The sequence below is a fragment of the Ambystoma mexicanum genome, chromosome 5q, assembly GCF_040938575.1.
Source record: "Ambystoma mexicanum isolate Mex_15411 chromosome 5q, UKY_AmexF1_1, whole genome shotgun sequence".
NCBI lineage: Eukaryota > Metazoa > Chordata > Amphibia > Caudata > Ambystomatidae > Ambystoma > Ambystoma mexicanum.
The window spans coordinates 735,035,434-735,047,543 of record NC_090933.1 but is presented as its reverse complement, the minus strand read 5'-3'; positions in this window follow the sequence as shown (position 1 = coordinate 735,047,543).

Genomic DNA, 12,110 nt, shown 5'->3' with positions numbered 1-12,110 from the left:
AATTTGTAATTACTGAGGGGTTGGGGGAATATACATTCAGTCTTGGAAGTTAGGGAATATTTCAGAAGTGTAGGTGCATCTGGAATTATACATTTGGTAGAATTGGCCTGACAGTGTGTACACAAGGGGATTCCCTCACTCTTTCTCTGTGTGAAGACATCTAGAACAGAAGAAGTATTTGGGAGTAAAAATGACATCTCACTGTGTGCATACCTAGAAAAATAATGTTATTGAAGTCATTCTTTGGGTGGACCACTAAAAAGAATAATGTTATTAATGCTGAATTGCTCAAGACAAAAGGAAAAGGGTCATTATTCGCTATCCATTTTCCTGCCTTTAAGTTGTCCATTAAAAATAAGAAATGCACTTTTTTCACATTAATGAAATAGAATCACAACTAAAGGAAATTTAGCAAACATTTAGGTTAAATATGCAGTTTACATTTTTTACAAGCTTTTTAGATGCAGGAATGTGTAGTAGCTGGTATTTCAATTCAGTGTTCTAGAATGCTGTTTGAAAGGGACATGCCTATTGAGAAAGGAGAGCTATTTGTTAAAATAAAGGCGAAGTAGAACGATTTTGTTAAGCAGGGATGTTCTGATTTAATTTGTTTTTTAACAAATGAAAGCATTTCCTAGACCCTTCTGGATTTAACAATCCATGGTGCATGTGTGCCCCACTGGGTAAATAAAGAGTACACATGGTGCTGTTTGTTAGCAAAAGTCTAATCACAGAGTATAGCATTAAAACTAAGGTGATTAGTATATTTATTGATCATTCTTCACCATTAATGTTGGAATTTCATAGATGTATAATTTATGTTCAAATTGATTCAATTGTTTCTATTGTATTCAAAAATAGAACTTCTGTGCAGCCCTGTGTGATTCTTGTCCATAAAGAGAAGGCAGGCTCTAAGGAGTAAATATTTTTAAATTGGGGGGGTCCCGGGTTAATATAAAAAAAATTGGTCCTATGTGATTTTACTGAATCAAAAAATATAGAATTAAATATTAACGAAACATAACCAATGTTTCAAACCCCATCCCAACCCCCTCGCCACCGGATTTAACCCCTTACTCCCACCCTCACAAATATGTTTTTGGTTAAATGTGTTATTTTTTATTTGTTTAAATTTGATTCTCTATTTTTTATTAGGTATAATCACTGGATACCAAAAATATCTGTTAAATAAATGAAAATTGGGCACGCCTGATTTGGGGTGGTTGGAAAATTCCCCCAAATTCTATGCAACCAGGTTAAAACATCGTACAGAACACGAACACCATCCACAAAGCAAAAGACGAGACAGTTTGTGAACCTGCTGCTTGTCCAAGATATAACTGGCAAATCCTATGGGTGCCAGTCTTATAATGGAAGGTTAAAACGTAGAGAGGCATGACAACTTGCGAATTTAACCTGATAAAATGATTTTACATACATGTCTACGCACGAAAAAATGTTTTATGTCTCACTACACAAGTTGTCTTGTTTCTCTCTTTTCCACAACCGACCATCGGCCAGCACACCAAACCCTTATGCTAACGAAACAGATATACAGTAAACCCACCTCTCCCGCCTTCTTCACAGATGCATTCAAATCTCTGTTTGACTAATCAGAGGAATGGTGTTTTATTCTTTGCTATTCAAGACAGACAACATTTCGAATGCACGCTAGGCCAATTTGCGCTTTCTCACATTGAACAAAAGCCGGATCTTTGGCTGCCTGTCCGTAAAAGCTCTCAGAAATTAGCACCACCCCATCATTCCTATGCATGGTACTGAGATACTTCTTTCCCACAAACTTCTAGAACGTGTGGGCCCAATTCTCAAAAGTTCACATAAGGGAAACAAATCAAGAGGATGCGCTGTTTTCCTTGCGTGGCCTTAAGAAATGCGCAGGTCACCTTTTGCATAATGGTGCCCTGTGCATTTCTGGGTGGCTTGACATCAATGCCAGCAATGTGCTGGATGGCCCCCTTGCATTCGTCAGTGCAGTGAGCGTGCTGTCAACACTAATGTATCACGGGCACCCAGCAGCCAAGAGTGTGCTGAGACCCCACGCGCATTTCACAGTGACAGGCCCTTCATTGGGAAATGTAAACAAAAAGAGAAAGGCCCTTACATCCGCCAGCAACCGTTGAAACAGGTGAAGAGGAATGCGTCTGTATTCTTCACATTTTAGTGTTTGTGAATTTGAGAAGCATTTTAAAATGGTCAGAAAAGTGCCCCGTAACCTCTCCGTAGGCAATTTCACAAAAATCCAGTAAAAATCAGTGTCCAATGAGCACATTTAGAGGCCCTTTGTGAATGGTACGCCACTTTGTTGCCGCAAATGAGGGAGATGAGCGGACCCATCTCAAAGCGTGAGCCAAAAAAACGTGCAAAATTAATCATAATATTGGAGTTGTGCTGTTTCCCATGTTATTGTTTTCCCTGCTGGTGCAGCTCTGATTGTGACGGACAGATTGAGCAGCCTGTAAAGGAAGCCTAAGGCCTCTTTTGTTAGACATGTGTAGCCAGACTACAGCATTCAGCACTACGGGTGTATCAGCCAGTTGTACTCCCTAAAAATAGGCAAATACTCCCAAAAAATAAAAATATAGAGTACACATGCTCTGAACTAAAAATAGGAAACAAGCACGTAGGACCTTGCACCCCTGATTTCACTCACACAGCTCCATGGATGTTCGGACCAGTAGTGCACGTAGAACGTACTGTTATTCCTGCCTGATCAGAAGAAGTAAACAAGCAGCTTTTAACGTGTATAAATAACTAGGTGTAAAGAAACCATTAATTACAACAACACTTCTGTTTCCCAGGTAAAACATTGTTACTCTCTTATAAAATACTCCCATTGGGAATTGGACATACACTTTTACTCCCTAAAAAATCATTTCACTCTGAACTTTAAAAAATAGGGAGTAAAATGCTCCCACTTCAAATTGTTATCTGGAACACTGACTGCATTGTTTCTTCTGTTTGGAAGTTCTTGTCAAGAGTGAATAATATGAATGTCTTAAAAAGCAGCTGTCAATGACCAGAGTAATGCTGGCATGTCAAGCCAGCTGGGGCGAGGTGCAGGTTGATGGTGATCCAAATATGTCCATATTAATAACCTATAAAATGTCCATTTACCACATTTTTTAATTTTTATTCTTAAGTATGGTAAAGAGACTTGTAGAGCGCAAACACACACCTTGGAAAAGGCATCACGGTGCTATAACAAGCTCCAGGCAGCAGAGCCACACCAAGTAAAGCCACCCAGAGGGAAATTACTGGTGGGAAAGGAAGGTCTTCACACCCCTTCTGAACTCTCAATGGTTGCCAATCAGGTGCAGGGACAGAGGAAGGTCATTCCACAATTTAGGTGCCAGATCAGAAAACGAGTGGCCGCCCCATCTTTCTTATTTAAATCTCGGGATCACAAAAAGTCCAGCAGAGGATGACCCAATGCTCTGGCACGGATGTAAAGACGAAATCTGGCACTGAAAAAAGGGGCAGTGTTATAAAATACCTTGTGGGTCGGGCAAAGTGCCTTAAACTTGACCCATTGAGCAACAGGAAGCTATGGAAGAAGTTGCAGCGCAGATGAAATATGGTCTCTGGGACTCAGATGAAAAAGAAACCATTCACAGGTGTTGTGGATAATCTGCAATCTGTGGTAAGACCGTTTAGGTAAACCCCGATAGATTGCATTGCAAAAGTTAAGTCTACTAGACATGAACGCTTTAAGTAGGTGAATCTTGGGAAGGAATGAAAAGCAGTCCAGAAACCTCTAGGAGAGCTAAGATGGAAGAAACAGGAGCTGACCACCAAGGCCACTTGGTTCTCTAGAGAGAGGGAAGAGTCAAGCCAAACACAGAGATTCCTAGCCTTTAACCCAAGGATTGGTCAATCTCCCAGTGTCTCCAACCAGTGTTGGGCTAGATCAGGCTCTGAAACCCAAGCGCCTTCCATCTCATCCGATAGCGAAGCTGGTGGCAAAAAAGGCATAGCAAAATTCCAGGTTTGTGAACATTACATTTAAATCGATTGGCAGTCATTCACCCACCAATCATTTTGAAGCAATGCCACCAAAGCGGCACCACTAACCTGAAACAATTGCATTGTATTACTGATAGCTGGGAGATAGTATATAAGGAGGGGCATGCAGCTTGCTTATTTACCCACTCATTCACTTTAATGCCTATGCAAATCCTTATGGCCATTCCAACCCACTACCTGCTTTTCCCCACCCAAAACACATTCTCCTGGATGAGTTTGAGCTAGCTCTATCAAGCAGTAACTTCAACCTTTTGCTGAATAAGGCTTGCTAGTTGTATTGAAAAAGAGTCTTCTGAGAGTCAATGCAGCAGTAAATAGCTTAATCAAGTGTGCCTTCAGCCAATGGATTTATTAGATGTATGTTTGTCCTTCCATCTGTTCTTTGGACTGAAGTCCTGTTAAAAACAGGCATTGCCGTGCCAGCAGTGTTTGCTTGTGTACTCATACCATTTACTGGCTATTGCCATGTTATGGCTAAGTAGTTCCATTGTGGTAGTGCCTGGAAAATGCTTAACCCATGCCTACACAAAAGCCAAAGGTGGTCAATCTGCCAATGTTTGTTTATTTGTATAGCCTTAATATACTGCTGTTCACTTGCTCACTTTATATTGGGAGGTTCATCTTTACAGTTTAGAGTATTTTTTTTAAACTTTGAATTGAAACAGAATAATGGACATAGAAGTGACATCGAGTGTCAGCCAGACGGATGGGATAATTGAAAGACAGCCTCATTATGAGTTTGGCCGTAGTAACATGTCCAGTGTTTTGGAATAACAGGTGTTTTACCACTCTGCCAAATCACCCAATTGCTTGTTTAGAAGTGAGGTTACCTCAGACTTCAAATATACATATTTATAGCTTTTGTTGTAGCTTTATATGTTGCCAATTGAAATGCACAGATTGCTCCCAGCAGCCCAAAAGGAAAGGGATGAGGTGTGGTAGACAACAAGAGAGCGCTCCAAAAGGCCAATCACAGTTTGGTGGACATTCAGACAAGTATAGGTGCGAGGGAAGGGTAAGAGGCAAAGTGGGTGCTAGGAATGGTTGGAGGTCTACCATTGATTAAACAGGTGCATGGAAAGTGCAATATGCAATACAATGCAAGGTTAGTGCGAAATGGAATACATGAAGAAAAAGTATGGTTCCATAAAGTGTGCTGGGGAGCATATTTGAGGAGGGTAAGGGATGCAGTCATCTTAAAGGTGGCTGGGAGGATTATCAGGATCTCCACACAGGTTTTAGGGTGTTTCAGGCATCTTAAGAGATATTAGACTCTTCTTCGCTCTGGGGAGTAGATTTTACTGAGAGATTCATGTGCAGTCCAGTGTCATGCAGCAGGGAATCCATAAATTGAGAGGATATCCCACAGATAGTAGTATGGAGAATTTCATGTTGCTAGACATATAACAGTCACATTTAAGATGCATAGTTCTTAGCCACTTGTTTGTTAGCTTTCATTTCTTTCAAAGTGTTTGGTTAAAAAGCCAAGTCTTGCGCTGTTTCATGAATGTCAGATGGTCCACTTCCAGGTGGAGATTTTTGGGAGGTTTCTCCAGAGTTTTGTGGCCAGAAAGCCGAAAAAGGATAAATACTAGGGACTGAGACTAGTGCTGCTTTGCTTGACCTAAGTGTCCTAGATGGAGTTTTGTGCTGGAATTTCTCTTCTAAAGGAAACAGGCCCTTTCCATGGTATGAGCGAGGTGCAAGGTTTTGAAATAAATCCTATTCTCATCATCAGTTTATTCAAATTTGCATGTAAAAGAAATCCATAAAACCATTACAAAATACATGCAATTATAACACCATAAAATCATACCTGGTCTCATTACAAGCTTGCCGGTCTGGATATAATGGTACCGGTAAGCTTGCCGGTACCGTTGTATCCGGACCAGCAAACTCTGCATTGTGCTTGCGGGTGAAAGGCACCCGCGAGTACAGCATTTCGGATGCACAGGCAGCGTTGATAACGGTGCCTGTGCATCCGGTTTCCCCATTCCCATTGAGCCCTATGGGGCTCTTCCCAATTCCCATTGAGCCCTATGGGGCTCAATGGGAATGGGGAAGAATATTTTCCAGCGCCCGGAAAAAAAATGCAAATCCGGCGGCAGCTGTGCCTGTTTTACAGGCACGGCTACCGCCAGGGTTGTAATGAGGTCCACCATCCTAAAAACCACAACAGGAACAACGAACAGGAAAGATTACGAGTTTAATTCATTGATCAATATATAAAAAAACGAATTGTCGGGGTGATATATCAAGCAGTCGTTTCGTATGACAAAGTGCTATTTTTAAGTACAAGAGTAACGGCCAGCCCACTTGTGGTGAGTTTGCCCATAGCCTTAGCATATTCAGGACAAAACAGAATCAGATGTGCCAGGTCATTGTATGAAGCTTTATAAAGTGCCCCCCACAAGCCCATGCTGCCACCACAGCCTTTAGGAGGATGCAGTTGAACCTTGCCCTAGACACAAGGACCCGATGCTTAGGGAATTCTGCCCATAGTAAGTAACGCTGGACACCCGGAAACATGATAGTCCTCAGGCCTTGATGTTTTGGCTTTATGCCTTGTAAAACCAAGCTGCCCATCGATTCATTTCTCCCCTGGAGAGCACACTACTGGGTGGATACAAATGTATGCAATGTATCCGCCTCAGCTGTTTCCTGATGTAAGCCAACCACGGGATCTTAATACCTGGGTCCTTGATTATCAGGAAGGTAATCAGTTACTGGGTAAGTGTCGACATACCATTACCCTATAGCCTAAGCCAGTGTAGTACTGGCTGCAGGGAGATCATGTCACTGATTGATGTGGAACACAATTCCATCAAAACTCCAAAATTAGGAGCAGAAGTTGGGAGCCCCAACAGATTTTTCATAAATTGGTTCTCCACGGTCTGGATCGCATTAACATTGGAATAACCCCACAATGCCATCCCCAATTTAGTAACCAAGGCTGTTTTACCAATGTACAACTGGAGCAAGGGGGCTATTGGCTTTGCTTTAAACAAGGACATTGCCCTAGAGACCCCACCCAAAGCCTGCTTAAACTGCCAGACCTGTCTGTTAACATGGTCCATGATGCCCATGTTGGCAGAAAATCTAACACCCAAACAATCAAAGTGGTCCATCCTGTGGATAACAATGGTCCTACAATACATGGCCCTGAAATTAATCCTTTGTCTCCCCTTCCAGCAGGACATCACCACCGACTTGGCTGTGCTTACCACCAAGTCCAGGCCCTCCATAAAGGCAGGATATTCCCAAATGAGGACCTGCAGGGCCATTGGAGTATGGCCATCAAAAAGAAATCATCTGCATACACCAGGACTGGTACTGGGCCACCCACCCAGCTCTGGGACATCTGGGGAGGAATTTAGTAGGTGCTTGTAAAGATTGTTTATATATAAGCAGAATAGGAGGGACGCCAACACACATCGCTGGCGAATCCCCAGTTCAACTTTGAAGGAGCTTGTACAGTGGCCATTAACACCACTCCTCACACAGACTTGCATGTTAGCATGCAGCCTCGCTATAAGGTCCACCAGTGCCCCCGGGCAATTCATGGACCTGAGCATGTCCCACAGATTGGCACGAATGACTTTGTCAAATACCGTGCTCAGGTACATGAATGCCAGATATATGGACTCTTCCCTCAGATAAAGTGAGTGTGCCAGTACCAAGTAGAGATTAAGTGCGTGTACTACTGTACCTAGCCCTGTCCTGAATCCTAACTGGACCTGGGAGAGAACTCCACTACTCACAACCCAGTCCTTCAGTCGGGCCAATATTTTTAAAATTGAATCCAGATGTGAAGTGGGTCTGTATGAAGCAGGGGAAGCCTGGGATCCCTTCTTGTAAATGGGCTGGATTACCGCCATGGACCATGAAGGTGGAATCTCCCCCTGCACATATAGCATTGAACCATTAGAGATCTGGCTCTATAACAAATAGGCCTGCAGGATATTATCCGGGGCGAAGTTCGATTGCATCATTGACAATCAATGTGCTTCTTTATTTCTTCCACTGAGAACGCAATACCATCCTCAGTATCCATCTCATCACTGCGTTCTGGTCTACCCCTTTCAGCGTGCCCATCTCCCTCCACCCTACTCTCCACACTGTAGAACAAGGAAAAATGTTCCAACAAGGCCTTGTCTGCAACATTATTAATCAGTGTCTCCATAGGATTTATAATAGGGGCCCTACTGGGCAATTTCCCAGAATCATTTGGAATCATTATCCTCTGTGGCTACCAGCCAGGGTTCCCATGCTTCTTCCTCTATTTCTCTATTTCTGGCATCCACAACTTTCTTATAACATGATCTGGTACGTATAATGGTAGTTTTGGATGTACTGGCACAGCCCAAAACCTCCAGTAAGTTCTTCTTAGCGCTGCAACAAACAGAATCAAACCAACCCCCTCTTCTCTTTCCTCCTTGTTTGCCTGAAGGGCAAGAAAACACCTGCGAGAGCTGAATCAGCATATTTCTGAACCCCTCCAGTGTGATATGATATGATATGATATGATATGATATGATGGGTTATTTATAACACGCTTAATACCCAGAGGTTTTTAAGCATGGACCCGGGGATCAAACCTGTGGTGGCCTGTGTCGTCTTGTTTCCAAGGCGAGTACGTTGCTCCTGAGTTATCCTCCCAAGACAACCTCTTAAGGTTCCCCAACATCCAAGTATCGAGTTCACGCGAACTTGACACTACTGCCTATATTAGTAGTTCATCCTTCCAGTCATCATTCCATTTGAGCCTACGTTGGGAGGTATCGAGAGATATACTTGTCTCGGCATGTCCACCCCTACAGCTGACTTAATTCAGAGTTTAATGGGGAAGTGATTATTACAGATATAGGGCAGTACCTCAAACCCCTGTATAAGTCCTCAGTGCACTACCGGGACACAAAAGTAATCTATTGTGGAGCTACCTATTGCTGAGGAAAAAGTAACTCTGCCAGTTATATCCCCAGCCAGCCGCTCATTTGTGGACCGTAGTCTGCACTCATAAAGGTAGTGCCAAAGGCACAAACCTTCCACACAAAGCCTGGTATCCATCATAGTGGGCACAGGTATCCCTGCCACAGCGTCTTCTGTGGTGTCATATAGGTTGTCTACCGGGCCACACCCAGTTTTGCATTACAATCCCCTCCAAGTATACAGCAAACATTCCACATGGGGAACTTTACAGAGACTTCCTCCAACACTAGGGCTAAAATGCCCAAACTGTTTTTCTTGTGTTGTTTATGAGGCCTATTATAGAGGTTCACTACTAAGAGGTGCACCTGGCCTAATCTGCAAATGTTGACCACCAAAATGAAGGACACTGGATTTGCCAGGACCACCTGCACACTCTCCAAATGTGTTTTAACCTAAGATGCACAGCCCCCGATAGCCCCTCTCTTATTTTTCTCTGCCACCCACTGGTATGAGATAAAACCATCAACACTAATTTCATCCAGGGACCATGTTTCTTGCAATAACAATGTCTATCAATCACGCTGAGTACCCTCTGTGACTCTGTACATGCTAATCTAGTTTTTATTCCAGCCACAATCCATGACAAAAATAACAGGGTATTTTCCATAGACTCCACACAGGGGGTGCCCTGAGCAGTGTAAAGTACCACCTCTTGCGGTCGCCCATGGGCAACCCCCAGGGACTGGCATCATTCGATATCGTCCATGTCAGTGAGCTAGGCAAATTGATTCAGAGACAGTGCTGGATCTGGTACCCTACCAACCGGTCCAGTCACCCCCTTTTACTGCGAATCACACCATATGAAGATGAAGATTTGGCCTCTTGGTGAGGGGTCCAGCAAACGCCTATGGGCCTACTTAGATGGACATAGATCATAGCCCTAGATGCTATCCCTAGCTTCTCCCCTAGCTTCTCCCTATCTTGAGGGTAGAAGAAGTTTAACAGCACCAACCAAGCCTTGCGATTATAACTGGAAGTGCCCAGATTGGACACAGCCAAGTACTTGGTCACCTGTGCATTTTTAAAGGTCAATACCACACAGTCAGCTATTGACTTATCCTTGGTGCCCACCCTTGGTATTCTACGGGCCATTATAATCATGCAAGGGTCTATATGGTCTCCCTCGATGTGTGAATTAACCCACTGTGCTGATTTGTTAATCGGAGCCACACAATCTTCAGTGCACCCTGTTCCCAAAGTGGGTACATTTAGTGTTACGCCCACTAGCGGCAATGCTTCCGGGGGCAACTGAAGGTGATATTGCTTTGGGTCTACCTGGTCCTGTTCCTGTACAGCAGTTCTTCTGATTATGGCTTGTTCTCCACCTAAAATACTTAGGGGCTTTAAGCACAGGGATAATGGCTGGGAGTGCTCTGGCATCTGGGAGAGCATATATTGGCTTGTAGTCCTTTACCCCTGACCTGTTCCCCATTTATTCCAGAATTTCTTTCCGGGGCTTCTCCCTGGTCTGCCCTCCTCCCAGGACAGTTACACGTCAGACTTTGACTGAATTACCTCACCTGGTCGACCAAGATCGACTAGCTATTCATGATGTCTGTTTTGAAGGTCATCAAGAAATTCATGACCAGTAACAATAAGTCGTTGCTTGGGCCCTCCACACCCATCCCTCTTTGGGTACTTAATGATTCCATTGCCCCTGAGGGGGGGATATTGCTAAAACCCTCCTGGGAAGCATTATGCTGGTCAGCCTGGCCCTGGGCACCTATTGCTGTAATCAGTGTTTGAACCATGGGTACCCTGTCCAGGTCAGGCAGCAAACAAGGGGAGTCATGGGGTTTAAGTTAACCCTCTCCCCCTGATCTGTCATTGGTGTCCCTTGTGTGCTTACTGGGGCCGAGTTACGCAGGGTAGCCTGTCTACCCCTAGAACTAATTGGCAACTCAGCCACCCTGATCTCCTCATCTAGGTGGATCACTTTTTGCAGGTAGGAGTCCAAAGCACCCCTTTCGAGCCCAGAGGAATCCTGGGTGCACCCTCAAATACCACTATTTTCTCCATAAGAGGGGAATTATCTTTAGCCTTTCTGACTTTCTTCAAGCTCTGGGTAACAAGGAGGCTAGTAGTTGCCTTGTGTTTCACCATGGTTAATACCCCTTATATCACACACACAGTTATATACCCTTGCCACCCGAAATGGATGAAGGATTGCAAGGAAAAATCCAGCACAAATTCAATATAAAAATCAGAATTAAAACTGGTTGCAATATAAAAATACTTAAAAATAATGATGATGGATACAATTCATAAATTCCTAATTCATAGAATCAAGATTAAACTGTTTGAACCAAATTTACAACCACAGAGGAGCCCTGTGCAAAATGTAAAACGCAGTGCTTAAAAGTAAACTTAAAAGTTGATGATGATGGATAAACCTCATGGATTCCTAGTTCGTAAAAACAACGTTAAAATGTTTGAACCAAATTTAAGACCAGAGAGGTGCCCTGTGCAAAACTCAAGAGACAGTCCAGATAAATTGCCCCCTTGCATTAAATTAAAATAAACTGGGACGACTCTTCACATAACCAGTGTTTTCATTCCTTAGTGTGAGTGCAGGTACAGGTATTCCAAGTGTTCCAAAAGATCCCCATATCCCTAGACCACAGAGATTGCCACTGAGCAACCTGGTTAAAAAAATACCCTTTTGTTCGCTACCAGTCCACCGTGAGTGAGAGCACACTTGCAGCCCTTAAGGGACCCGCTAGCAAGATAAACCTATCAATGGCCATTTAGCAGTATGAGACTACAAGAAGCCGCAGAGAGGGGACCCTCCAAGTGCAATACGCTCTTTGAAACCACTTGGAGCACACTTTGACCTTAGGCATAAATGTGAATCGTCTCGGTAGGCAGGGAATGCCTGACAGCTTGAAGAGCTGGCTTAGTCCGTCTGTCACCCAATGACGTGCCCGAAGATCTGGTTAGTAAATGTACTCCCAATTGAGCAGTACTGTCCCACTATATAGGAAGTGACAACTAATCCAAGTTCAGAACCAAGAAGAGCAGACCGTGATTTTTTGTCCCTCTGGAATACCTCCTCGATACCTCCTCGAATCGAGGTG